Source organism: Artemia sp. Qi Xiang Cuo, chromosome 7 (genome assembly GCF_049724085.1).
Source record: "Artemia sp. Qi Xiang Cuo chromosome 7, ASM4972408v1, whole genome shotgun sequence".
In the NCBI taxonomy this organism is placed as follows: domain Eukaryota; kingdom Metazoa; phylum Arthropoda; class Branchiopoda; order Anostraca; family Artemiidae; genus Artemia; species Artemia sp. Qi Xiang Cuo.
Window position 1 is genome coordinate 70,494,100 of NC_142800.1, and position 8,139 is coordinate 70,502,238.

An 8,139-nucleotide genomic window follows, 5' to 3' on the forward strand; every position below is an offset into this window, starting at 1 on the left:
CATGTGATTTTTCTTTACTTGGTGGTCATTTGTTGTATCTTTTAAAAGAGCTTTACAGGGTTTGAGAGACTCAGTTGCCTAATTCCGTGTGATTTTTCTTTACTTTATGGTCATTAAAAAAGAAATAAATGTTTTAAATAATTAGTTTATGTATCTTTTAAAATAGCTTTAATGGGTTTGAGAGACTCAGTTGCCTAATTCCGTGTGTTTTTGCTTTACTTGCTGGTCATTAAAAACTAAATTTTTGTGTTAAATAAGTAGTTTTTGTATCTTTTAAAAGAGCTTTAAGGGGTTTGAGAGACTCAGTTGCCTAATTCCGTGTGTTTTTACTTTACTTGATGTTCATTAAAAACGAAATTTTTGTTTTAAATAAGTAGTTTTTGTATCTTTTAAAAGAGCTTTACAGGGTTTGAGAGACTCAGTTGCCTATGTCCTTTTGATTTTTCTTTACTTGATGGTAATTACTTTAGTAATGGTTGTTTTTAAGTTGATTATTGGTGATATTTTATTTTTTCTTGACGTTGTTTTTGAGACTCAGGTGCCTAATTCCGTGTGATTTTAACTTACTTGAATGTAATTAAAATCTAATTTTTTTTGTTAATTAAGTAGTTTTTATGTCTTTTAAAAGAACATTATGGGGATTGAGAGACTCAGTTGCCGGATTCCATGTGATTTTTCTTTACTTGTTTGTCTTTTGTTGTATCTTTTAAAAGAGCTTTACAGGGTTTGAGAGACTCAGTTGCCTAATTCCGTGTGATTTTTCTTTACTTGATGGTAATTAAAAACGAATTTTGTGTGTTAAATAAGTAGTTTTTGTATCTTTTAAAAGAGCTTTAAGGGGTTTGAGAGACTCAGTTGCCTGATTCCGTATGGTTTTTCTTTACTTGATGGTCATTAAAAAAGAAATTTTTATGTTAAATAAGTAGTGTTTGTATCTTTTAAAAGAGCTTTAAGAGGTTTGAGAGACTCAGTTGCCTGATTCCGTGTGGTTTTTCTTTACTTGGTGGTCATTAAAAACGAAATTTTTGTGTTAAATAAGTAGTTTTTGTATCTTTTAAAAGAGCTTTACGGGGATTGAGAGACTCAGTTGCCGGAGTCCTTGTGGTTTTTCTTTACTTGGTGGTCATTAAAAACGAAATTTTTGAGTTAACTAAGTAGTTATTCTATCTTTTAAAAGATCTTTACGGGGTTTGAGAGACTCAGTTGCCGTATTCCTTGTGGTTTTTCTTTACTTGGTGGTCATTAAAAACGAAATTTTTGTGTTAAATAAGTAGTTTTTGTTTCTTTTAAAAGAGCTTTACAGGGTTCGAGAGACTCAGTTGCCTAATTCCGTGTGGTTTTCCTTTACTTGGTGGTCATTAAAAACTAAATTTTTGTGTTAAATAACTAGTTTTTGTATCTTTTAAAAGAGCTTTACGGGGATTGATAGACTCAGTTGCCGGATTCCGTGTGGTTTTACTTTTCTTGTTGGTCATTAAAAACGAAATTTTAGTGTTAAATAAGTAGTTTTTGTATATTTTAAAATAGCTTTACGGGGATTGAGAGACTCAGTTGTCGGATTCTGTGTGGTTTACATTTAATTGATGGTCATTAAAAACTAAATTTTGTTGTTAAATAAGTAGTTTTTGTATCTTTTAAAATAGCTTTAAGGGTATTGAGAGACTCAGTTGCCGGATTCCGTGTGGTTTTTATTTACTTGATGGTCAATAAAAAAGAAATTTTTGTGTTAAATAAGTAGTTTTTGTATATTTTAAAAGAGCTTTAAGGGGTTTGAGAGATTCAGTTGCCTGATTCCGTGTGGTTTTTTATTTACTTGGTGGTCATTAAAAACGAAATTTTTTGTGTTAAATAAGTAGTTTTTGTATCTTTTAAAATAGCTTTACGGGGATTGAGAGACTCAGTTTTACCTTGTCACAGTTACATTTTCATGATTTTGCAAAGTTCATTTTGAATTTCTTTCGATGAAATGCAAGAGTTGGAATATTTCAGTAGTGTTTGGTTGTGGTTTACCTTGTCAAAGTTACATTTTCTTGATTTTTCAAAGTTCATTTTGAATTTCATTCGCTGAAATGCAAGAGTTGGAATATTTTAGTAGTGTTTGGTTGTGGTTTACCTTGTTACAATTACATTTTCTTGATTTTTCAAAGTTAATTTTGAATTTCTATCGATGAAATGCAAGAGTTGGAATATTTCAGTAGTGTTTGGTTGTGGTTTAGCATGTCACAGTTACATTTTCTTGATTTTTCAAAGTTCATTTTGAATTTCTTTCGCTGAAATGCAAGAGTTGGAATAGTTCAGTAGTGTTTGGTTGTGGTTTACCTTGTCACAGTTACATTTTCTTGATTTTTCAAAGTTCATTTTGAATTTCTTTCGTTGAAATGCAAGAGTTGGAATATTTCAGTAGTGTTTGGTTGTGGTTTACCTTGTCACAGTTACATTTTCTTGATTTTTCAAAGTTCATTTTGAATTTCTTTCGTTGAAATGCAAGAGTTGGAATATTTCAGTAGTGTTTGGTTGTGGTTTACCTTGTCACAGTTACATTTTCTTGATTTTTCAAAGTTCATTTTGAATTTCTTTCGCTGAAATGCAAGAGTTGGAATATTTCAGTAGTGTTTGGTTGTGGTTTACCTTGTCACAGTTGCATTTTCTTGGTTTTTCAAAGTTCATTTTGAGTTTCATTCGTTGATATGCAAGAGTTGGTATAGTTGAGTAGTTTTGTTTTGTGTTTTACCGTGTCTCTGTTACTATTTCTTTATTTTTCATTTTGAATTTTGTTTTTATTTCACTGAAATTTAAGAGTTGGAATATTTCAGTAGCGTTTCGTTGTGGATTACCTTGTCAAAGTTATATTTTCTTGATTTTTCAAAGTTCATTTTGAAATTCTTTCGTTGAAATGCACGAGTTGGAATATTTCAGTAGTGTTTGGGTGTGGTCTACCTTGTCACAGTTACATTTTCTTGATTTTTTTCAAAGTTCATTTTTAATTTCTGTGCTTGAAAGGCAAGAGTTGTAATATTTCATTAGTGTTTGTTTGTGGTTTACCATGTCACAGTTATAGTTTCTTGATTTTTCAAAGTTCATTTTGTATTTCTTGTTTTGAAATGCATGAGTTTGAATATTTCTGTAGTGTCTTGTTGTGTTTTACCTTGTGACAGTTATATTTTCTTGATTTTTCAAAGTACATTGTTAATTTCTTTCTTTGAAATGCAAGAGTTGGAATATTTAAGTAATGTGTGGCTCTGATTTAACTTGCGCAATTAAATTTTATTTATTTTTAAATTTTCAAATTTTTTTTCTTTCGTTTAAATTATTTTTATTTTATAATTCTTCAGTTTTTGGTTGTGTTTTAACTTTAAAATGTTTATTGTTACGTTTATTTCAAAGTTCATGTTTATTTTCATTAGCTTAATTGCAAGATTTGTATTATTTCAGTAGTGTTTGGATATGGTTTACCGTGTCACAGTTACATTTTCTTGATGTTACATTTTCTTGATTTTTCAAAGTTCATTTTGAATTTCTTTCGTTGAAATGGAATAGTCGGAATATTTCAGTAGTGTTTGGTTGTGGTTTACCTTGTCACAGTTACATTTTCTTGATTTTTTCAAATTTCATTTTGAATTTCTTTCGCTTAAATGCAAGAGTTGGAATAGTTCAGTAGTGTTTGGTTGTGTTTTACCTTGTCACAGTTACATTTTCTTGATTTTTCAAAGTTCATTTTGAATTTCTTTCGTTGAAATGCAAGAGTTGGAATATTTCAGTAGTGTTTGGTTGTGGTTTACCTTGTCACAGTTACATTTTCTTGATTTTTCAAAGTTCATTTTGAATTTCTTTCGCTGAAATGCAAGAGTTGGAATATTTCAGTAGTGTTTGGTTGTGGTTTACCTTGTCACAGTTACATTTTCTTGATTTTTCAAAGTTCATTTTGAACTTCAGTAGTGTTTGGTTGTGGTTTACCATGTCACAGTTACTTTTTTTTGATTTTTCAAAGTTCATTTTGAATTTCTTTCGTTGAAATGTAAGAGTTGGAATATTTCAGTAGTGGTTGTTTGTGGTTTACATTGTAAAAGTTACAGTTTCTTGATGTTTCAAATTTAATGTTGAATTTCTTTCGTTGACATGCAAGAGTTGGACTACTTCAGTGTCACAGTTAAATTTTCTTGATTTTTCAAAGTTCATTTTGAATTTCTTTCGTTGAAATGCAAGAGTTGGAATATTTCAGTAGTGTTTGGTTGTGTTTTACCTTGTCACAGTTACATTTTCTTGATTTTTCAAAGTTCATTTTGAATTTCTTTCGTTGAAATGCAAGAGTTGGAATATTTCAGTAGTGTTTGGTTGTGGTTTACCTTGTCACAGTTACATTTTCTTGATTTTTCAAAGTTCATTTTGAATTTCTTTCGTTGAAATGCAAGAGTTGGAATATTTCAGTAGTGTTTGGTTATGGTTTACCTTGTCACAGTTACATTTTCTTGATTTTTCAAAGTTCATTTTGAATTTCTTTCGTTGAAATGCAAGAGTTGGAATATTTCAGTAGTGTTTGGTTGTGGTTTACCTTGTCACAGTTACATTTTCTTGATTTTTCAAAGTTCATTTTGAATTTCTTTCATTGAAATGCAAGAGTTGGAATATTTCAGTAGTGTTTGGTTGTGGTTTACCTTGTCACAGTTACATTTTCTTGATTTTTCAAAGTTCTTTTGTAATTTCTTTCGTTGAAATGCAAGAGTTGGTATATTTCAGTAGTGTTTGCTTGTGGTTTACCTTGTCACAGTTAAATTTTCTTGATTTTTCAAAGTTCATATTGAATTTCATTCGTTGAAATGAAATAGTTGGAATATTTCAGTTGTGTTTTGTTGTGGTTTACCTTGTCACAGTTACATTTTCTTTATTTTTCAAAGTTCATTTTTAATTTCTTTCGTTGAAATGCAAGAGTTGGAATATTTCAGTAGTGTTTGGTAGTGGTTTACCTTGTCAAAGTTAAATTTTGTTGATTTTTAAAAGTTCATTTTGAATTTATTTAGTTGAAATTCATTAGTTGTAATATTTAATTAGTGTTTTATTGTTGTTTACAATGTAACAGTTAAATTTTCTTGATTTTTAAAAGTTCATTTTGAATAATTCAAGAAACGTGATTAAACACGTTTTTAAACTACATGCTATTTGCATGCCTTTCCTTGGTACCTTTCCAAACGAGCGGTGAGTCCCCGCTGTGTCCTCAACAGTGATAAACAGTAAGCAGTTCGAAAACTACACATGCTCAAACAGTCTGGTTTTTTAGACAACACACCCACCGAGACGACACACACACATTGAAAAGGGAAGTACACAGATAAGAAACACAAACTGAGTCATAGTGAGAGAGATATCCAAAAAGTTGGGGTGTGCAAGGGTCACGTTGAGGGGGGCGCCACTCTAAGTGTACCTAGGTCAACTCAACTTTTGGATATCTCTCTCACTATGACTCTGTTTGTGTGTCGTGTCTGTGCGTGTCTCGTTTCTATGTGTGTGTGTCATCTCTGTGGGTGTGTTGTCTAAAAAACCAGTCTGGTTGAAAATGTGGAGTTTTCGTACTGCTCACTTTTTGCAATGTGTAGGAACCAGCGGGGAATCCCACTCGTTTGGAAAGGTGCCAAGAAAGGCATGCAAATAGCATGTAGTTTAAAAACGTGTTTAATCACTTTTCTTGAATGATTCAAAATGAAATTTGAAAAATCAAGAAAATTTAACTGTGAAATGGTAAACAACAAGCAAACACTAATGAAATATACCAACTCTTGCATTACAACTAAAGAAATACAAAATGAACTTTGAAAAATCAAGAAAATGTAACTGTGACAAGGTAAACCACAACCAAACACTACTGAAATATTCCAACTCTTGCATTTCAACGAATGAAATTCAAAATGAACTTTGAAAAATCAAGAAAATGTAACTGTCACAAGGTAAACCACAACCAAACACAACTGAAATATTACAACTCTTGCATTTCAACGAAAGAAATTCAAAATGAACTTTGAAAAATCAAGAAAATTTAACTGTGACAAGGTAAACCACAAGCAAACACTACTGAAATATTCCAACTCTTGCATTTCAACGAAGAAATTCAAAATGAACTTTGAAAAATCAAGAAAATGTAACTGTGACAAGGTAAACCACAACCAAACACTACTGAAATATTCCAACTCTTGCATTTCAATGAAAGAAATTCAAAATGAACTTTGAAAAATCAAGAAAATGTAACTGTGACAAGGTAAACCACAACCAAACACTACTGAAATATTCCAACTCTTGCATTTCAACGAAAGAAATTCAAAATGAACTTTGAAAAATCAAGAAAATGTAACTGTGACAAGGTAAACCATAACCAAACACTACTGAAATATTCCAACTCTTGCATTTCAACGAAAGAAATTCAAAATGAACTTTGAAAAATCAAGAAAATGTAACTGTGACAAGGTAAACCACAACCAAACACTACTGAAATATTCCAACTCTTGCATTTCAACGAAAGAAATTCAAAATGAACTTTGAAAAATCAAGAAAATGTAACTGTGACAAGGTAAAACACAACCAAACACTACTGAAATATTACAACTCTTGCATTTCAACGAAAGAAATTAAAAATGAACTTTGAAAAATCAATAAAATGTAACTGTTACACTTAAGTATTCAAACTCTAGCATATCAGCTAAAGAAATTCAAAATGAAATTTGAAAAATCAAGAAAATGTAACTGTGACAAGGTAAACCACAACCAAACAATACTGAAATATTCAAACTCTTCCATTTCAGCGAAAGAAATTCAATATGAACTTTGAAAAATCAAGAAAATGTAACTGTGACATGGTAAACCACAACCAAACACTACTGAAATTCAAAATGAACTATGAAAAATCAAGAAAATGTAACTGTTACAATGTAAACCATAACCAAACACTACTGAAATATTCCAACTCTTACATTTCATCGAAAGAAATTCAAAATGAACTTTGAAAAATAAAGAAAATGTACCTGTGACAATGTAATCCACTGCCAAACACTAATGAAATATTCAAACTCTTGCATTTCAACGAAAGAAATTCAAAATGAACTTTGAAAAATCAAGAAAATGTAACTGTGACAAGGTAAACCAAAACCAAACACTACTGAACTATTCCAACTCTTGCATTTCATCGAAATAAATTAAAAATTCAATATTAAAAAATCAAGAAAATGTAACTGTGACAAGGTAAACCACAACCAAACACTACTGAAATATTCCAACTCTTCCATTTCAACGAAAGAAACTCAAAATGAACATTGAAAAATCGAGTAAATGTAAGTGTGACAATGTAAACCACAAACAAACACTACTGAACTATTCCAACTCTTGCATTTCAGCGAAAGAAATTCAAAATGAACTTTGAAAAATCAAGAAAATGTAACTGTGACAAGGTAAACCACAACCAAACATTACTGAAATATTCAAACTCTTGCATTTCAACGAAAGAAATTCAAAATGAACTTTGAAAAATCAAGAAAATGTAATTGTTACAAGGTAAACCACAAACAAACACTACTGAAATATTCCAACTCTTGCATTTCAGCGAAAGAAATTCAAAATGAACTTTGAAAAATCAAGAAAATGTAACTGTGACGAGGTAAACCACAACCAAAAACTACTGAAATATTCCAACTCTTGCATTTCAACGAAAGAAATTCAAAATGAACTTTGCAAAATCATGAAAAATGTAACTATGACAAGGTAAAACTGAGTCTCTCAATCCCCGTAAAGCTCTTTTAAAAGATACAAAAACTGCTTATTTAACACAAAAATTTCGTTTTTAATGACCATCAAGTAAAGAAAAACCACACGGAATCCGGCAACTGAGTCTCTCAATCCCCGTAAAGCTCTTTTAAAAGATACAAAAACTAATTATTTAACACAAAAATTTCGTTTTTAATGACCACCAAGTAAAGGAAAACCACACGGAATTAGGCAACTGAGTCTCTCGCACCCTGTAAAGCTCTTTTAAAAGATACAAAAACTACTTATTCAACACAAAAATTTCGTTTTTAATGACCATCAAGTAAAGAAAAACCAAACGGAATGCGGCAACTGAGTCTCTCAATCCCCGTAAAGCTCTTTTAAAAGATACAAAAACTA